Below are 20,079 nucleotides of genomic sequence, written 5' to 3'. Positions count from 1 at the left end.
GCGGGGGGGGGGGGACTTTTACTCGCCATCATGGGGTCGCTGAATACTGATGCAACTGTGTAATTACTAGCCACAGGCCTGGCTCTCAGTTAAATTGTGAAGTTTTTAAGCTATTATCCCTTTCTTTACTTCCACACTATTCTTCTTACCTTTTTTCCCCCACTCTTCTCAGATGTTAACGATAAAGGCTTGAGGTTACTCCATCCCAGGTCATTTGCTTTTCTAAGAGGAGACTCTGGGGTTTGATGTGTGTGAGGTGTATGGCAAGCACTGTGCTAGGTTCTTTACATATGTTACTGCAAAAGACTGGTGCAGAGAAACATACTAAGTAAGTTGTTAGGATCACACAAATAGCTAGGTTTTGAGTCCTAGTGTTTCAGACTCCAAAGCCTGTGCTCTTTGCACTACAGCAAAACATTTTAGGACCTAGGATAATCTATGCTGGAAGTTCAGGCTTTGTGCCAGTTCCACAGGAAAAATGCTTTTGACTGGGAGCATTGCCCTAGTGCCCTTCAAATTAGATGAGGTGGATCTAATTAGTCCTCCTAACTCATAAGGTCAGTTTTGTATAGTTGCATCTTAAGTCTTTAAATGTAGTCTTATTTGAGGAAGACTTTAATCTTTGTTTTGATTTTTTTCAATTAAATTCAATTTAGTGAATATTTATTGAATGCCTGTTCTTTGCCAGGTACTATGCTGATGGTACAAAGACAGTTTAGTTAGGGAGACATTATAAGTAACTATAATACAATTCACTGAATGCTATAATAGATGCATATACAAGGGATCATGGAAACATACGAAGGTATAATTAATTTGAGGGAAGATGTCAGGGAATGTTGTATTTGAGCAGAACCTTGAAGGACAAGAAGTAAGAATTTGCCAGAAGGACAGAAGGAGGTTGATAATTCATTTCAGGTGATGGGAATAGCATGAGCACATGCGTGAATATGTCTGGCATGTTTGGAATGTGGTAAGAGTGGTAGATTGTAAAAATGGTCACAAGTTCTTCTCTTTCCTGCATCCAACTCCTGGAAATGTGATACTGAAAATCCTTCCATTAAGAAGTGGAGTCTGTTTCCCCATCACTGAATTTGGGTTGATCATGTGACTGACTTTGGCCAATGGACATTAGTAAATATGAAACCAGCAGAGACTTGAGAAGTGCTTGTGCAGTGGGGCTTCTGTACTTGGAACCCTGAAATCATATTGTGAATGAGCCCAGGTTATCCTGCTGAAGGATAAGTAGCCACCTGTAGGAGAACAGAGGCTCTGGCTGATAGTCTGCTAAGCACTAGACCTGTGAGTGAGATCATCTTGGATTATTTAGTTACCAGCTAATCCACCACTGACCATGGACACAGGGAGAGTCCTGGGGAAATCTGTTGTCAGCCTGGACAGGATGACCCACCTGAGTTGCACAATTATGAACTAAATAAAATGTTTTACCCATTAGGTTTGGGGTGTTTTGTATCAGCTAAGCTAATCCACAAAAGGTCTGAGTAAAGTGCAAGGAATGTAGGAAGAAGAAGTAGCTGAAGATGATGTGTAACGTTTACAATATCACGTTAAGAAGTTTGGACCTATTTTGTAGGACTAAGCTTCCCAATACTTCACTGACTCATGTACCACTTTTATCTTTTAAAAAATGTCTGGGGCTTCCCTGGTGGCGCAGTGGTTAAGAATCCGCCTGCCAATGCAGGGGACACGGGTTCGAGCCCTGGTCTGGGAAGATCCCACATGCTGCGGAGCAACTGGGCCCGTGCACCACAACTACTGAGCCTGTACTCTAGAGCCCACGAGCCACAACTACTGAGCCCACGTGCCACAACTACTGAAGCCTACGTGCCTACAGACCTTGCTCCGCAACAAGAGAAGCCACTGCAATGACAAATTCGCGCACAGCAATGAAGAGTAGCCCCGTTCACCACAACTAGAGAAAGCCACGTACAGCAACAAAGAACCAAAGCAGCCAAAAGTAAATAAATAAAATAAACAAATTTTTAAAAATGCCTGCATACTCGGAGTTCGATTTTTATTTAAATTGTCCAATTTTTATACAACAATTTACTTTAAATGCAAACTTAATATTAACTTAAAATCCCAATTCGATGTGTTAATTCTTTATTAAACCTATTAAAAATATAAAAAGTTGGTCTATTTGGTATCAAAAATCATCTTGTATATTTTGAGTGCTGCATTCTAGGATTTCCTGCTATAATCAGTAGGACTCAGGACCATGAGGAGAATAATTTGGAGTGGAGAGGCTGCTGGTAGGGAGGACTGAGGAGGCTGCTGCAGAGGCCCAGATGGGGTCTGGCACATGGTTGACAAACTAAGATGTATCCTTGAGGAAGAAGAGGGAGTGTCTGGAAACAGATTTGTTGTATGTGGGGTGGGAATGGGGGATGTGAAGTATCCACTGAGTGGATGCTAGTAAGAAAGGGAAGAGAAGAAAAAAAATAAAGGTAATAGATCTAATGTTGCACTTACTGAGTGTGAGTTAATAGGTCATTTGAAAACAGAGGCCCACCAGGCATTTGCACATGTAAAATTTTTTTTTGAGCCATGTGGCTTGTGGGATCTTAGTTTCCCCACCAGGGATTGAACCCGGGCCACTGCAGTGAAAGTGCTGAGTTCTAACCACTGGACTTCCAGGGAATTCCCTTAAAATGTTATTTTTGAAATCAACATATAGGTGATAATATCATCAAGAGGAAGTGTTTAGTCCAGAGATCTTCAGCTTATTCTTGTTTGTTTTTTTCATCCCCAAACTTTTATGGGATATGATTTACTCCAGATAGAAATAGTGAGTGATTCACATAGGTAATGATTCTCAAACGGGGGTGGAAAGTACCTGTATAGTTTTAAAAAATGTCCCCCATACAATTTTGATATACTACCCTTCACTCCTCCTTGATTTAGTGGGAGATGAGGACAGGGCTGTGGAAAAGGAATTAGTGAAAAGGGACAGAGCGGGCTAAGTAGACTCCTCTAAGAGGGAGAGAACTTTTACATATGTGAAGGAACTTTAAGATGAAGGGACAAGCCATGGTACTAAATTCTGCAGAGAAATCCAGTAGTTTGAAGATTATTCTTTAAGCAAAACTAGTTTATCACAGTATATAATACTTGGCATATAATAGGAGCACAGTAAATGTTTGGGTAAATGATTTATGTAGAACTGTTTTGTGTTTGAAACACTTCACAAGCCTTAAATATTCAAGTCAGACAGGATATGTAATTGTACTGCTTTGGGCTCCAAAATCAATGTGGGTTTTAAACATTTTGTTTCTCTGTCCATGATCAGTAACTTAGATATACGCCCACTAGGGCACCATAGTCCTGATCTCAGTGCAAAACAATGATTGAGGCTGTTTTCAAGAAATACTGTCAGTCAGCATCCTTGTTACGGCCACTCCACGCTTAGGCCTCCTAACCTTTACCACCTATGGCTCCCAGGAGTAAATTGTTTGTCTTACGATGGTTTGGGTTGATGGAGTGAATATACTTGACTGGCAGAACAGGAACGTCATTGGCCTGTCTGGCTCTCAGGTAATTTTTACATTCATAATAGCAGCTTCTTTTATCACTGTGATTATTCTTAAAATGACATAAATTTCTACCAGATCAGGACAGCAGTTTCCTCAGACCATGATTTGGTGCCGATGCGGGATACTCAGAGCACGCTCAGCAGTACACACTGGTTTGACATCTGGCATCCATGACTCCTGTGAGATTGGCTTCCCTCTAGATGTGCCCTGAAAGCATCCCTGCTGTGCCCCTTCTGTCCAAGTGTAAATGCATCACAGGAAACGAACAAGTAAAGATTCAAGTTTTATGGAAGGAATCGAGAACCCCTCACCCAGCTGGAAACCCGGGTTTTGGTGTCCAGGAAATTTGACCAGCCGTTTGGATAGAGGCTGTTGTCTGTGGCACCTTAGTCCCCTTCTCCTCCTAAGCTTCCCACATGCTGTCCATAGCCTCTATTCTAAGTCATCCAGCTGAGGAAAATTGCTTCAGGACCTTTAAAATGTGAAATAACGGTTGTCTTTTACTGTGGATTCATTAGTGCAGCTGGATTTAGTTATTTACAGTTGTAAATTTGGCACTGTTTTTACTGAGGTAGGGGACTCTTTAAAGTAATTGAAGCAGTCTAAAGCTAAACCTATAAATAATTATTCATTTCCACTTGTTTTAATATGGAGATAAAAAATATTAAAATGATTAAAGAAAATAGGTATATAACAAGGGGGTTAAGACACCGAAGTAAAAGTAAGAGGAAGAAGCCTTTTCACATTTCCCTTGCGACTGTCTTCCCAATTCCATTTTCGCTCCAGTCTAATGAATGTATTTTAAATAAAATTCACATACTCTCTTTGCTCTCTGTCTTCCTACTACTACAAATATCAGCTCAGCCCCTCTTTCAGATCCACTTCAAGGAAATGCAGACTTGAAAAAATCTCCCCCATGGTTTTGTCTGAACTAGCTGCCGTTCTGCAGCACACTGGATCCAGTTGCTGGAGTGGGGGAACCCGAGAGGTGAGTGAGCGAACGAGCAAGCAAGAGCGGCCACTTAGCTGAGTGAGTCAGGCGGGCCTGTGTGGAAGGATGTAGGTGAGCCAGAGACTAATGGGAAAAATAGGGGGTCTTCACGAATTTTGATGTGGGGAAATCTGCAAGGTTCTTCTGCATGCCAGGGTATTTGAATATTTGGGAAACAGCTGGCTGGGCTTTGGGAGAGTGCCTCCTGATTCGCCTCGTCAGATGTTCAAAGATAAAATGAGGCAGCCAGCACGCCAGCACATAGCTCATATAGCCTTGCAGTCAGTTTTGAATTTAGATTTGAATTGTGATATCAATGTCATGGTGGCACATGCTTTGAGAAGGTACTTACAGAGAATAATTGAAAGATTCAGTGTGAAGCTTCTGAAAGTTGTAATTTAAAGTTCCAGAAGCCTCCATATTACTCTCACCATTAAAATTTAAAATGACAGCAGCCCAATTATGTATGGTTATTTTCTTAAATAAAATCATATTTCTACCCCAAGTGAAAGATTCATTGCTGCCCATTAATCTCTGTCAGGAGAACCAATCTCAATTGCGTCCAGTGTTAGTAGCTAAGATGGCTCGCTTTATCCTGGAGACAATGAAGCGACTGGGGGAAGCCGAGCTCTGGAAGTCCTCCGGAGGAGCTGGACTTGCAGCAGGCTGATTTGCATGATAATCACCATTATGGATCCTCTCTGGTGCCAGCCTCCACACTTAACCAGTGCCGTATAACTTTAGTAGTAGCCGAGAAGCCCAAGTAAGGGCTGTAGCACACATTTTACAAAACCTGAATGATGTCAAAAACTGCTAGTTAAGAGAGGGCAGCTGGTTGTAAAATTAAACCACACTGAGGCATGGAGACTAGGAATGTAACTTAAAAACCTGATGAAGGATATAACTTTGGGGATTGTTGAAAGATATAAAGCTTTTCCATCTTTTTTTAAACTCACAGAAAACTGTTTACCAGAAGAATCTGTTTACCAGAAGGACTTTTGTGGCCACTGAAACCATGGCATGAAAATAGATCAGTGAAAACAGAAACTTTTTCCAGTGCAGAAATTTTAGTCTCTATCAGTTAAAAGTATGGAGCCAGACTTTTAGACTATGAATCTTTCCACCAGTTTCTTTGGTCTGTTTCATTTTACTTTATACTGCGCTGTGATTTGGGGAATATAGTGTAATGGTAGCCAGAATTGCAGTGAAAAATTGCATGGGGCTGGTCAAGCATAAACCATTGTTATTCATCAAAACCTTTATTCCCTAGTGTTCCCTGGGACAAAGGAGCACGTGAATCAGTAATATTATGATGCATGATGTTGAATGATATAGAGTATATATACATCAATGTAATCTAAGCAGTGTCTTGTAAATAATAGATCACATAATTTCTCAGAGGTTTCATAGTATGATAAAACATTTACAGGTAGGTCTTGGTTCTTCTGAGTTTTGTCATGACTTTAGTATAACCAGTCCTGTGGCAGTTTGCAAGTTTAGTTTTGTTGTCTGGCTGTAGCCCTAGTATCTATCTACCTTTTTATAAAGCTGATCCTGTGATATGAACTCAATTTTTTCCTTCAACTGTGCATCAAATCACTGTGGCTTTTCCTCTTTCTTCCCTTTTATTTATGTCTCAGTAAGAGGCATCCAACTTCACTTGTGTCCATGATTCCACCACTGTGCTTAGATTCTTGCTGTAAATTATTTTGAGTCGTCTACTTTCCACGTTTGACATTTTGTTGGCTTCGTCCTTAAAAAAAAAAACAACCCATTCCTAAATTCCCTACTCTGTTTCCTTTCTTTCAGTTCTTCCTGACTTGTCTACTTTCTTGCTTCTGGCTTCTCACCATTTACTCTTTAACCTATTGCAAGGTAGATTGAGCCACCACCACTACTACTTTCTCAGACAAAGATTATACTCCTTCTTAACAGACCACTTTTCTCACTCTGCTCTAGAAGGAGAGCAACTTACCTAATGGGTACATTTGGAGTAAGTAAGTGAGCCAGCTCAGCTTACTGCCACCCTCCTTCTAGCTGTAGAAGGTCCTGCTTACTGAGAGCGACATTCTTCCTGAGGCTGGGAGCCCACCCCAGCCCAGCACTGGCTTGGCTTGTGGAGATGGCCTGATTCTGTAGTTTAGACAGCTAGGCTTGTTTTGGCTTTCACACTAAGCTACTTCCTTCACCCTGGTCTCAATCAGTAAGTAAGAAAGGTTATATTCTAGCCTCTCATCTGTTTTATTTTGGTATTACTTCTAAACTTGTTTGGAATGCAGGAGAGGAAGGGTGTCTCAGTGTTGGGGAATTGCTTAGAAATCTAAATAAATACAACAATGTGTATGAGTAAAAAGTTAAAGTCCTCCTTTCCCGATCTCACTTTCCAGAGGCTTGGTTCCTCTGTCTCTCTCTCTTTCCCCACTTTGTAAGGATGTAGCAAAAAGGTGGCTGTCTATAAGCCAGGAAGCAGGCCCTCACCAAGAACCAAATCTACTAGTACTTTGATCTTGGACTTCCCAGCCTCCAAAACTATGAGAAATAAATGTTGTTTCAGTCACCCAGTTCATGGTATTTCTTATTGCAGCCCAAGCTGACTTATTCTTCCTGATTTTTCTATGCATGTGCAAATGTGTATATATATAAGTATATAATAGAAATATTTCTACCTGAATGTCACATAACAGAAATATACATAGCTATATATTTATACTTACAGCTCTCTAAAACAGATCTTTTTGTTTCATATATCTCCATATTCTCCATATATATATTTATTTATATACATACACAGTTGTATTTTCTCCCCAAATGGTAACAGACTATATGTTTTGTTCTGCGTTTTCCTTTTTTCACTGAACTCCTTTTCCTGTCAAAAGAGACTGTGGACTTAAAAAATTGTTCACAACCTAAAAGTTGAGAGTTATGTTTTATTCAGTGGGAATTTTTAGGACTTCAAGCCCGGGAGGCAGCATTTCCAGTAACCCTGAGAGAACTGCTCCGAGGAGGCAATGGGGGAGCCAGGTTACACAGAAGTTTTGTAACAAAGGGCAGGTAGTCAGGAACATCAAAAGATTATTGTAAATTAAAGAAAAGCAGATGTCCCAAGTTAAGGAATTTAGCGCTTTTCTTTGTATGGGAAGATGCAAGAGTCTGGGCTCACTGAAATCATTCCTTTGATATGCACCTCAGTTCTCTGGGGACTGTATCCTGTGTTTTCACATCCTGAGTTTCCTCAGGGTCCACGGTAGGCAGTGGCTACAGTCTGATGGCTGCTAGATGGCAGGTATTCTTTTCTTCCTGAGTTTCCTCAGGGCTCACGGGCTCATGTTGGAGGACTGCAATCGCTGATGAGTGTGACATCCTTTGTTTACTGATATGGCAGGAAATATTCCTTTTCTCAAGACATATCTTATTATTTTTAATGGCTGCATGGTGTTCTTTGGTTTGGATGGTCCTTAATAAACCATTCTTCAACTGCTGGCCATTTAGATCATTTCACATTTTTGCGATTAAAAGCAATGTTGTAATGAACATGGTAGTGTTTTTATTTTTATAAACTTGTACTAGTATTTCTGTAGGAAAGATTTCTAGAAGTGGACTTGCTGGGTATCTCTTAAGATTTAATTGATTAATAACAATCAGAGACTCAGGTTGGGAAGGATTCTGAGAGAATTCAGAGTTTATCCCACGCTCACAGGGAAGGATGTTTTCTTCTCACTCTGACTTTGAAAAATTCAGAGAATGAGACTCCATGTTCTTTTTCAGGAATACCTTACAATGACTTGAAATCAACTGTAAAAGAAACAGTAATAGTTATGATGCTGTGGCTGAGTGAGTTGGAAGTGAAAGTGAAAGACAGAATCCTAAAGTAATATACACTTCAGTGAGCCTGGTTTGCATGCCAGTCAAGCAACACAAGATGCAGGATTATCAGAGTTATGGCAGTTTCAGATAGTTGGATCAATTAACATTCTTATAGTAGGGAAGTTAGTACCTTGTACTTCATGTAGAGTAGCAATGGGAGGTTAGTTCACTCTGGGTGTCCGAGATTGCAAACCTATCCCTTAAGATGGCCCTCAGCTAACGGGCCCCAACTTTAAGCCTTGGCTCTATCACTAGGAAGCAGGTGACCTGTTGAGAGTCTAGCCAGACTACACATGATCTTAAATCTGATTCCACCACCTACCCCACAGTGCATCATACCTGAACACATAGTTGGGCTGCCCTTCACCTGGATTGTTTCACTTGTGTCCCAAGGCTATTTCCCTTGCAGAGAGGCACGTGGCAGCTCATTTACAAGCTGACCTAAAGAAAAGAAATAAAACACGATGTAACGTGACAGAGCTGTGGGTTCCTGACTGTTTCAGGTAGCCCCCTCCAAAGCAGGTACGATTTGTTTAAAATCTTTGCAACACCGTGATGACCTCTGTGGCAAAACCCTGTGTATTATGGACTTGTCTCTCAGAGCGGACATGTTCTTGACTGTTACAACTTATACATTTTTCCCACTTGGGGTGCACATGGAAGCATGTCTTCATTAGAAACAACTGCAGCGTAAGTAGTAAAGACGACCGTGTTAAACAGATAGGAATTTTCACCTAATTGCACATTTATACAACTCTGCAAAAAGGATGAGGCAGCCTGGCTATGTCAGATCATTTCACCGCTCCCCAAAGAGATTTGAAATGGACTTTTAATTATTATTGCTGATTTGCTATGGCTGTATTCCTTAATATGAACATCTGATTAGGATTAATTTTCTTTAATTGATGAATAGAGCACTTACACGTGTAGGGTTGCACTTGTTGTTACATATTGGCATATGTACTGTATTGTGGTGTTGGCATATGCTATGTATCATGACTTTTTTCTAGAGTGCTAATTACAGGCACTTCTTATCTGTTTTAGTTTTGAGGTCATTGTTCTTCCTTCCTTCACCTTTGTGTGGCTTTTTAGATTTGTTAATGGAGATAGAGCAGGGCTAAGTGACTATTAAACTCTCTTCTATATACAGTAAAACCCATTAACATGGACCTCACTAAATTTGGAATTTATGATAATGAGGGCAGGGCCTGGGTTAAAGTTTACTTTTGCATTGTCTCTGAACTAAAGCTTTGCTGAGCTAATAAATAGTATACATATAATCACAGGGGTATGGCACTCTTACTTTTAAAAGCAGCCTTTTCCAGCACTCTAGAGAAAGGCCTTGCTGGAGAGGTAATAAGGTAGTGTGGAGATGGCAGAGTGCAAAGACTGTGCCACATACTAGTTTTGTGACCTTAGACAAATTTTACTTAGCTTCTCTGAGTATCTTTTTCCTCATCTATAAAATGCAGACATTTATCTAATTTATGGGGTTGCTGTGAGGGTTAGATTTAATACAAAGTGCCTGGTATGTACTTCATAAATGGCAGATAATTATTACCAAGCTAAAATAATTGGTCAGCTAATTTCAAATACTTCTTATTTTTTTAAGTAAGGCAGGTTTCCTCGGCACTTCAGAGTTTTGTTAATCTGAGATATTGCTTTATTATTATAATTGATTAAAGGAAAACCCCAGCAGTTTGGTGTGGTGGTAAAGAACATGAACTGTGGTGGAGTCAGACAAACTAAGGTTTGAAAGTAGTTCTATCACTCATTAGCTATGTGGCCTTAGGCAAGTTACTTAATATCTCTCAGGTTTTGTTTTCTAATTTGTAAAAATGGGGTGGTAATACCTGCTCCAGGACTTTTGTAAAAGGATTCAATGAGATAATGCTTGTAAAGTGTTCAGCCCAGTGATTTTCATGTTGTAAACTCTCAAACATCAGCTGTTGCTATTATCAAGATCTTTTTTTTTTTGGCATACTCGGGCCTCTCGCTGTCGTGTCCTCTTCCATTGCAGAGCACAGGCTCCGGACGCGCAGGCTCAGCGACCATGGCTCACGGGCCCAGCCGCTCCGCGGCATGTGGGATCTTCCCGGACCAGGGCACGAACCCGCGTCCCCTGCATCGGCAGGCGGACTTCCAACCACTGCACCACCAGGGAAGCCCTATCGTGATCTTTTTGACAATAGTCTATAGTGTAGACTTTTCATTAATTCAGACTTGTCTTTTTCAGTTCACCTAATTAATGAATTTCATTTGAGATATAATCTCCATTCTAGATGAAAATTTTAAGTATGTAAGTAAGAAAATTATAGAGAAGCAAAATGGCTGAATACATAGGGTGAAAGAGGAAAAAATAATATTTTAAAAGTGGAAGCACAAGGTCTCAAGGTAGATTTAAATTACTGAATAGTCACTTTTGTGCATAATCTTTATGTTCTTTGTCAAAGGTCTTTATATTAGCCAGAAAGAAATAGAACTTTATATATACGTAGTAGAAAGTGTGGACTGGTGATCTGCTCATATCATTCATTGGCGAGAGAAGCAGTAAGTCCTTGTTCAACTTTATTTCCATCTTCTTGCTTTCCCCTTATGTTTCATAGGCTGTATGGATGAGAAATGTAAGCACTATAATGTCCTGAATGGAGACTATAATCTATCCTCCCCTTAATGACAGGCTTACGTAGGTTGTCAGAATCCATCACCTCAACAGATCAGACTGAATTACTTCGATGACTGGCAAATGGTACCACTTGTGGTGAAATCCAAGCAGCCAGGGGGGCGTGCGTGTGTGTGTGTGTGTGTGTGTGTGTGTATTAAATGCTCGTCAATAGGAGAAATGTATTTTACTGAAAACTCTCATCCATGCTATTTTTGTAGAAGCAGGAAGTGTTCTTCTTCCTTGGGAAAAATATAAGAATTATTTTTTGGAGATTCTGACCTATTACAATACAAATTCACAACCATAAATGAGTAATCAGGGTTTTTTTGTGTGCATCGTATGCATGCGCAGTGGAACTTCGTAATAAAAACTAGAGGGGACAGAACCAATAATACTCTTGGGGCTATATGGCTTGACTTTCCAGGGCTGGCCAATTTAAGCAGGTAATTGTAGAAAAGTCAAGTCAGTTTATTAAGTTGACAACCAATGGTTTAGCATATACAAATTTTCATAATACTAAATTCACAAGTCAGAAAAAAACCTTTTGTCAGACCATGTTTTCTAAGTTTGGGTCAGAAGATGTGATCACTGTAATGTACACCATGTGATTAGTTGTATTATTTCAGATTTTTACTGGAAGTATCTAATGGTTAGTTGTTAAGGTATGGCATTACTTGTCTAGATTTGGCATAACAGCAGGTACAGCAGTAATAACTAATTTTTATTGAATGCTTACTGTATGCAAACAGTGCTAGAAGTGGGGGATATAATGGGAAGGAAAAAAAAAAAAAGACACACCCTCATGTTAGCAACAAGTTCATAATTTGCCCAAGGGTGGATAGCTAGTAAGTGGCAGAGATAGAATTATAGTGCTGTATTTGTTATAGCAGCCTAACCTATACTGAAATATAGTAGCTTAAACAAGCTAGAAGGAGCTCCCTGACACTGGAGGTGCTGTATCAGCCACATCAGCTTTGGACTGCTTATGCGTAGACTGTTGAGTAAGGAAGAAATAAGCTTCTATCTTACTATTCTGCTATCCCTGTTTGTTAGCTTCATTCATATGTCTGAAGATTTATAAGCATCTTCTTTAAAGGCATTCCTTAGATGTTGCACCCCTAACTTCTGCTCACACCCTACTAGCCATACCTAGCTGCCAAGAAGACTTGAAAATATAATTTTTATGGTCATATACCTTTCAACATTCAGGAGTTCTATTAATAAAGGAAAAAGGGGAGAATGGGTATTAGGGGACAATTGGCAGTCTCTGTATCATATGCCAGTTAAGAGCATTGTTTCAGACTTGGACAAGTGACAAATGATCTCATGACTTTGGAATACGCCTGCATCCATTTTCCATTTCTTTCCAAGTAGTATATATCAAGGTTATGTATATATGCACATATATAGTGTGTGTATGTGATATGTTTAAATATTCAAAATACATGAGATATGAATATTACATGATTCTACAGTGGACTTTGGTCATCTGTAAGTGCTAATACAAAATTTCACAATAGAAGAAGCCCACTTGCTTTAATCTTTGGCAGAAAGCCTTGTAAAACCCCCAGGATCTGTCTTGCTTGCATCCTCACTCTCAAAAAGATCTCAGACTCAGAGATCTTTGTTGTAAGACCTGTGTTCGTAGAGAAATGGATTTATAGAAAAAAAAAATTACTTTAAGCTTTTGAGTCAGGCAGGTATTTAATACATAAATCATAAAAAACTCTGACCCAGAACTTCAAAATTTCCTAAAATTCTTGGTCTATTAGACATTTACTATAGAAAAATAAATTAACAAGTATTTATTCAGCATATACTTAGGTTAGTACTTATGTTGAGATGGACCCACAGAATTTTATCCAGGTATCCCCTGGGGCTACAAGCGGTGGGAGGAGATAAACATAGGTTAGACCTCAAGTACATACACATATATTCTTATTTATTACCTGGGTGCTGCCCTACCCCCTCACCTCTCCCTCAAACCTAACGCAGTTTCTGATGAGCTCAGCTACCATTATGGAGCTGCTTGGAAATATTGTGTCTTGCACACAGATAAGCCTCCTTGGTCCCTTACTCCTGGGTCCAGCTCTTTAGATCATATTTCACTAGTGGCTAGATGAGGCAGAAGAAAAAAAGAAAGGAAAGGTTTAAGTTAGAGCTGGTCTAATTATTCCACCCTAGGCTTTATCTGGGTTGGGGGTAGATGGTAGTTGAGGAGCATGTCTGAAGTGGGAGGTAGTTCCAGACCTCTTTTGCCTCATTGGCCACATGGAAATAGAAGCAGTCCAAAGAGAGTGAGAACCCCAAGAGACAACTCCAAAGAAAACACAGAAGCCTACAGGTTAAAACTTTAAATTTTCCTCTCAATACACCAAAAGCTCCACCTCCTTTTAAGAAGTTTAGTTGAATCCAGTAACTTGATTCAGTTACCTGGTCTCTTTTCCTCCATGGCTGTGGGGCTGGGGAGTGGAGTAAGGGTAGAAGTGGAGCTTTGCCCTCCTGTTAGAGGTCAACATCAAGTACTTTGGAGGCACCATAACAACTACAAGACATGGCCTTTTTTCCAGTTCTCAAAGACTAACAGTCTGTCTGGGAATCTAATGTATATGAAACATTTAGTGAAAACCAAGCACTTAAACAGTGTGATATTGATTATTCCAGAGGAATCCAGATAAGGGAAAGGTAAAGTGGATTTGTTTCTTGGGGAAGACTTCTTAGATCATGTCATGAGTGAGATGCCAAAGGATGAAAGGAGCTAATTAAGAAGGAAGAAAAGAGGGGGTGAACAAAGATTCAGAATGAGCTTAGAGGTCAGTAGAGTTGTATGCCTGAAGCAGAGACTTCATGTTGGAGACTAGGAAATGAAGTGGAAAACTTCAGAAATCAGGCTGTGGTTAGGCTACAGGTAATCATGTAACGTTTTGTTTTTTTAAACTAAGTTAGTATTAACCTCGTTATTTTTTTATGCAATGAAGTGAGTATAAATTAATAAATGACTGATTAATTGAATTAATGAATAAAAAGATAGGTGTTATAAAAACATTATAGTGTTAGTACTTGTCTAGGCTGAGAAAAGAGGGCTCCTATGCATAGATTGCCAGGAAACAGCAGGAAGTGAAGACTAGGTGTATCAGGGTCTGGGAGCCTGGCTGCACTAGGGTTAGCTAGCAGTCAGTCCTCAGAGACCAGGAGGATGTGATGATCTTGGGATTGGTTCAGGGAAGCTGTTGGATCTGAGGAAATGCAATTCAGCAGGAGATTTGGGCAACTAGAATGTAGACAGCCGGTGAGATTCGGAGTCAGGAATGGTGGTATGGCAGTGGACAATCTATTCACAGCCGGATCCCAGCCAGTGGCTGGAGTCCTGAAATAGAATCTGGGGAAAAGCTGTATCAGGGTCCTCATCAAGAATATTTGGGTTCTGGGCAAGGCACAAAGCCTTGTTGGAAATGGGAAAGCTAGTCAGTGCAGAAGCAGGTGTTTTGTTTTTTTAAACATCTTTATTGGAGTATGTTTGCTTTACAATGGTGTGTTAGTTTCTGCTTTATAACAAAGTGAATCAGCTATACATATACATACGTCCCCATATCTCCTCCCTCTTCCCTCCCACCCTCCCTATCCCACCCCTTTAGGTGACAGAAGCAGTTTTGAAGATTGGGCCAGCATGTCTGGGGTTGGTAGGGAAACAAAGGGAAAAATGATGAAGCAGTTTAGAGTAAACTCTGCAATTCAGTGCATTGTGGCCAAAAAGGGGCTGAGTTTGCTTCTCTTTTGCCTGCTTGATGATGGGCTGAAGGTCACAGCTATACTAAACCTCTTAAATGGAGATTTCAGGGGTCCTAGCTCAGAGGGATCTTGGAATGAATGGCTAAAGTGGAGGCCCAGTGGAAGTAGCATCACTTGGAAGGAGTTGAGACTGCAGTAGAGGAGACCTTGGCATAGCTGGGAGGCTGTCATAGTCCAGGCTGAGGAGAATAAGGCCTGACAAAGCAGGGAACTTTTAGTAGCAATTCAGAAGAAAAGGGGTCTGCAAAAGACATTTCACATTAAGAAGTAAAAGCCTTCAGTGACAAGTTTGATGTAATGGATAGAGAAGGAAGAACCTAAAATGACTCTAGGTGAATTTTAAATGCTCGTGTAGTATGACATTTTTGCTCATGAGCTGAAAGGTGTTTTAAACATATATGCAATTACTTTTGACCAATTTTTAGAAACCCAAATAAATAAATTAGTTAATAAATTGTGTTAAGGCTAATCTTACTTGAGTATTGGTTTGCTTTATATCCCACTTCAGTGGGACATCTCAGAGAGACAGTAGCCCATGAGCATGTAAATGAGTAAAAATGTTTCTTGCAAAGATGTCTTTCTTTCCTGGTCTAAGATTGTGTTACTAATATACATGTGCATGGGTATGACTGAAAAGCCTAAGGTGGGACCCACCTGGATCCTTCCAGGCTCCTCTCATGTGGCATTTGCCATGGAGCTGATTTTGAAGTGTTCATGCATTCTTCTTTTACCCGCCTGGTTCATTCAGAGCCTTTGCTGGAGAAAGTGTGCTCCTGCCTGCCCAAATTGCTTCACAGTGGGCTTCTCTATCTGCAGCTGTTGTTTCCCAGCCAGACATTTTGGTGCTACCTGATGGGACGTAAGCAGGAACTTTGCTGTTCACGAAGGGATAGGGCTCAGAATCTCATGAGGGGTTTTATTCCTGTTTATCAAGGCAAGGGAAAACACACAGAATCTCTACCTGGGTAGGGAAGGAACCTTTGTTTTCAAAATGCACAGATATGTGGTATTTCTGATTTTATTAGGCTTGGATTTGTGCCTGGGGGTGGCATGGATTTCAAAGTCATTATTTAAGGTAAAGAAAGAAAACTTTAAACAGCATTATCACCATAAAAGATTCTGGTTGTGTTTTTGAAATGTTGAGCTAAATAATTTTAGCGATCAATAAAAGACCAACCATTGTACTTCTGAAAAGTTGTTCTTCAAAAGGCTTAGGTTAATAATTTGTTTCCATTTTGTTCACAGGTGTACTGTCTGTAGGATGGAGATAGACTGAATACCTGCTTCGCTGAACACTGGCTTCAGATCACCTTTCACATTTTCTTGTTGGAAAGGCAACTGTTGGAGAATCATCTTGTTACCGTCAGCAAAAATGGAAACAAATCAAGACATTAAGAATGCCACGGTGAAGGACTTCCCTGGTGGCCCAGTGGTTAAGAATCCACCTGCCAATGCAGGGGACATGGTTCAATCCCTGGTCTGGGAGATCCCACATGCACAGAGCAACTAAGCCCATGAGCCACGACTACTGAGCCTGCACGCCTAGAGCCCGTGCTCCACAACAAGAGAAGCCACCGCAATGAGAAGCCCATGCACCTCAATGAAGAGTAGCCCTGCTTGCCACAACTAGAGAAAGCCCATATGCAGCAGTGAAGATGCAACATAGCCATAAATAATGAATAGATAGATAGATAGAATGCCACAGTGAGTGACCAGCAGTTAATGATGCCAGTGTTATGCAAGCTTTGGCAAAGGAATTTTTCAAGACAGTGTGCCTCACCAGCCAGAAATCAGGAAAAGTTGAACCTCTCCTTTTTATCTCAGCTTTTTCTTAAATCAGTGCAACCCCTCCAAATTAAAGTGAATTGAAACATGCATTGCCTTTTCAACTTAATTGAGTACTTACTATGTGTGAACCACTGTACAAAACGGGAGGGAAAATTAGGAGACAAATAAGATGTGGTCCCTGCCTTCAGTGGGTTTACAGTCAGTTTCAGGGCATACATTTTTTTTTTGTTGTTTGGTCTTCTGCTCTTCAGCATGTCTCTAAAACAGGAAACAAATGGAAAAGTATATTCTGTAAGTATTTTAAATCTCTTTAATACAAAACAGAACAAAACAAAATTCCTAATGTGGGCAAGTCAGGACATCTTAATTCCATGTTTTTTGGACTTCTGATAGTTAGGACCCATTTTATTGATTCCATGTACATTCAGGAGACTTTAGAGATATTAATACATTATAGTTGGAGCAAATTTGTATAAATCCTTTTTCCCCCTTAGGTGTAGATTGTATATTGAAGAAATATATTGTGTTTGTACATTTCTTGGAAAGTAGGGAGGTAAATTAAATCTGTTGTCTCTATAGGCCTCTGCCTTCAATGCCCTAGGGGCCTGCCACTCCAAGTGAGTTACTAGCATGGAGAGGGGAAAGGTTTGCCTCAAGATTGAGGGTGTTGTTCATGGACCCAAGAAAGGGCAGGGAAGGAGCAAAAGAGACCTGAGCAAAGGCTCTGTATGAAAATTTGGCTATTTCAGTGTTCATTGTGTTGTCTGTATTCCATAAGTTGGATGACTATACAATTTTTCCAAAAAATTACTTCTGATCTGGGAATAAGTCATGAGTTTTCCAGTGTTAAGATGCTAATATGACTGTAGACATGGTGTCTGTGACACACTTTAGTATGTATGAGCCAACAATAGACATGTCTTTGTCTTGAGTAGTGTCCACATTTGAATTGAAAATGTGCCAGCTTTTTTTTTTTTTTTTTAACATCATCAACAGACTTCTTAATTAAGCTGCCAGTACATACTGCCAATAGCACTATGTGCTGTTTGAGAAATGAACTGTGTCAGTGCTGTTTCTCTCATTTATAAACAACGTTGCTCCCTATAAAATGGATATAAAGTGTTCTTTGAATGGAGCATTATATGGCTCCCTAAAGAATTTGTTGAGAATTCTCAAATCATTCCTTTTTATTTAATTTCTAAAAACTTTTATTTTGCTCCTCAGTAAGGAATAACTCTAATTTGACCAATGACTTTAATTATATGATTCATCCTTAATAGGATGCATTGCCCCACCCCCAAACTCCTGATGGTGATACTGGATATTGGTTATGTTACTTTCAGTTTGCATGAAGTAGCTTCCAGGAAGTCTGAGTTATGAACCTGTAGTGTACTAAATTGTAGATATCTATTTACTGTTCTGGGAGATTTTTTAGGGGGACAACCTCTGTATTCCTGGTACCTAGGACAGTGCCTGGTGCATAGTAGATAAGTGTTCAGTAAATATTTGGTGATCAAGGCATGTAAAGTAGCTTTTTTCATCTGTGGTTCGTAAGGCTCTGTAAAGGACAGAGGGGTCTTGCTAACAGAGTAGCACCTCTATTAGTTTGTAGTTTACCTCAGTGTACTTAGAATGAGTCCAAATCAGCTGGATACTTCATATATTGTCTAGTTCACTGGTCCTCTTAATTGGTGTCTTGGATTCACCAGTTCAGCCCTGTCATTCATACCAACATCCACTCTGCTTCCCCTGCACAGGGGCGGGGCTGCTCGGCTTCACCTCCTCTGGGTTGTCCATCAATAGAAGAGCAATGATTCTATTCAGTGCGTACTCATGATGCGCCAGGTGCTGAGCTCAGTGCTTTTCACAGAGCCTCTTAATTATCTCATTTAAACCACACAGCAGCCATTTGAAGTGGGTATTATCCATTGCACAGATGTGTATCTTAAGTCATGGGGAATCTAAGTCCAGATCTTTTAGATTCCAAAGCCTGAACTATTAACCCCTACCCTCTGCTGCATCCCAGGGGAAGTTCCCACTGCCTGGGGGTGGGGGACAGTTCAAATCTGGTCATAGTCTAGATTCATTGCATTTAGTTATTACTGAACAGCAAACTGTCTAACGGATAAAACCCAGCAAATCACAGTTGTTTTGAGAATGGGGGAGGGCAGAGCAATTGGGAGAAAGCAAAGTTGGAAAGAAACCAATTTGAGCCAAACCTTTAGCCTTTACCTCATAATCTTTTTTTTTTTTTTGGTAAACTTGCTTTTTTTAACATAGCCTGACACCATGTGATAAAACAAAGCCAGATGTAATTGACCCAGAATTGATCCCCAAATGTCTTCTGGGGGAATATGCTTTAAGTCTGGTTGTTGATTCTGAGGAATAATTGCCACCCTAGAAAGGTAATTACATATGCCATTGTTTATACACATAATAGGCTCAGAATGCATGTTCTGCACAGAGGGGAAGAGAATCCTGCTTGCACATCAGGGGTGTGCACTCTGTATTGTGTCAGAATGCCACAAATAGCATTTGAACTGCTCCCTATTACTGTTTATTTCCCTGAAGTGTGTGTGTGTGTGTGAGAGAGAGGGAGAGGTTAGGAGTGAGGAAGGTGATGGGCCATGGAAAGCTGTTTGTTGAGCTGAAATGGCAGTGATTTGCTTCTCCTTAATTTTTTACTTCACTGAAACATGTTCTGGATCTGATTCATTTGGCTTGGTCTGGTTAAAAAGACTTTTCTTCCTGCTTGGCATATGCTTATTAATGAGTTCTCATATTTCTTTCCATCAAGGGCTGTTTACTTTGTGGAAATACGAAGTGAGAATCTTTCTCCTAAATGTCCTGGTTTTGACCACCCCTTTAAGTACACCAAACAGTCAGCTAAAATAGTAGCTAGTGCCTTTCCTCTCACTGTGCTTTCTGGTAAAACATAAATGGGATTTAAACCACAAATGACCAATTAAAGCACTTCATGCCGTTTCCTTTAGCCATAAGACAGTAGTTATCCTAATACAACAAAGAATGCTATTTTGTGGTAGCCTAACCCTAGAAACATTTTTTTTTTTAATTAAAGCCTTAAAAAAACAAAATGTCATGACTTTTTGTAGTGCGGCACAATGAAAGAAGTACATATGTATTCCAATATGGAACTGGGCATTGTTTGAAGCTGAAGCAATTCATCCTGGGCTGTTCTCTGCTGCAGTGTCCAGCAAATTGCGTGACCTGCTTGTTAGGCTTGACAACAGTATTTTACCTAACAAAGGCCTCTGCAGCACCGAGCAGCAGTGGAATGTCAGATGTCAGATTGAGCACACTTCTCACACAGATGTGCAGCCGTAATAGCCTCTAAGGAGATGCACGTGGCAGGGAGCAAAGGGTGGGGACGGGCGCTTGGAACGGTGTGGTGTGTGAGTATGTAGGTT

General features: G+C 40.3%; 1 long non-coding RNA gene across 2 annotated transcripts in view; it reads left to right on the top strand.

Annotated features, from left to right (window-relative positions):
• Positions 1-16,341, top strand: part of LOC112400963 (uncharacterized) — a 137,607-nt gene extending 121,266 nt beyond the window's left edge. For both annotated transcript variants that reach the window (XR_003003492.1, XR_003003493.1), the window contains one exon: positions 16,109-16,341. This is a non-coding gene — a long non-coding RNA (uncharacterized LOC112400963). The remainder of the gene's footprint in view (positions 1-16,108) is intronic.
• The last annotated feature ends 3,738 nt before the right edge of the window (positions 16,342-20,079 follow it).

This window comes from Neophocaena asiaeorientalis, unplaced genomic scaffold, assembly GCF_003031525.2.
Source record: "Neophocaena asiaeorientalis asiaeorientalis breed wild unplaced genomic scaffold, Neophocaena_asiaeorientalis_V1.1 scaffold550, whole genome shotgun sequence".
In the NCBI taxonomy this organism is placed as follows: domain Eukaryota; kingdom Metazoa; phylum Chordata; class Mammalia; order Artiodactyla; family Phocoenidae; genus Neophocaena; species Neophocaena asiaeorientalis.
This window is presented reverse-complemented; position numbering and strand designations above follow the sequence as displayed.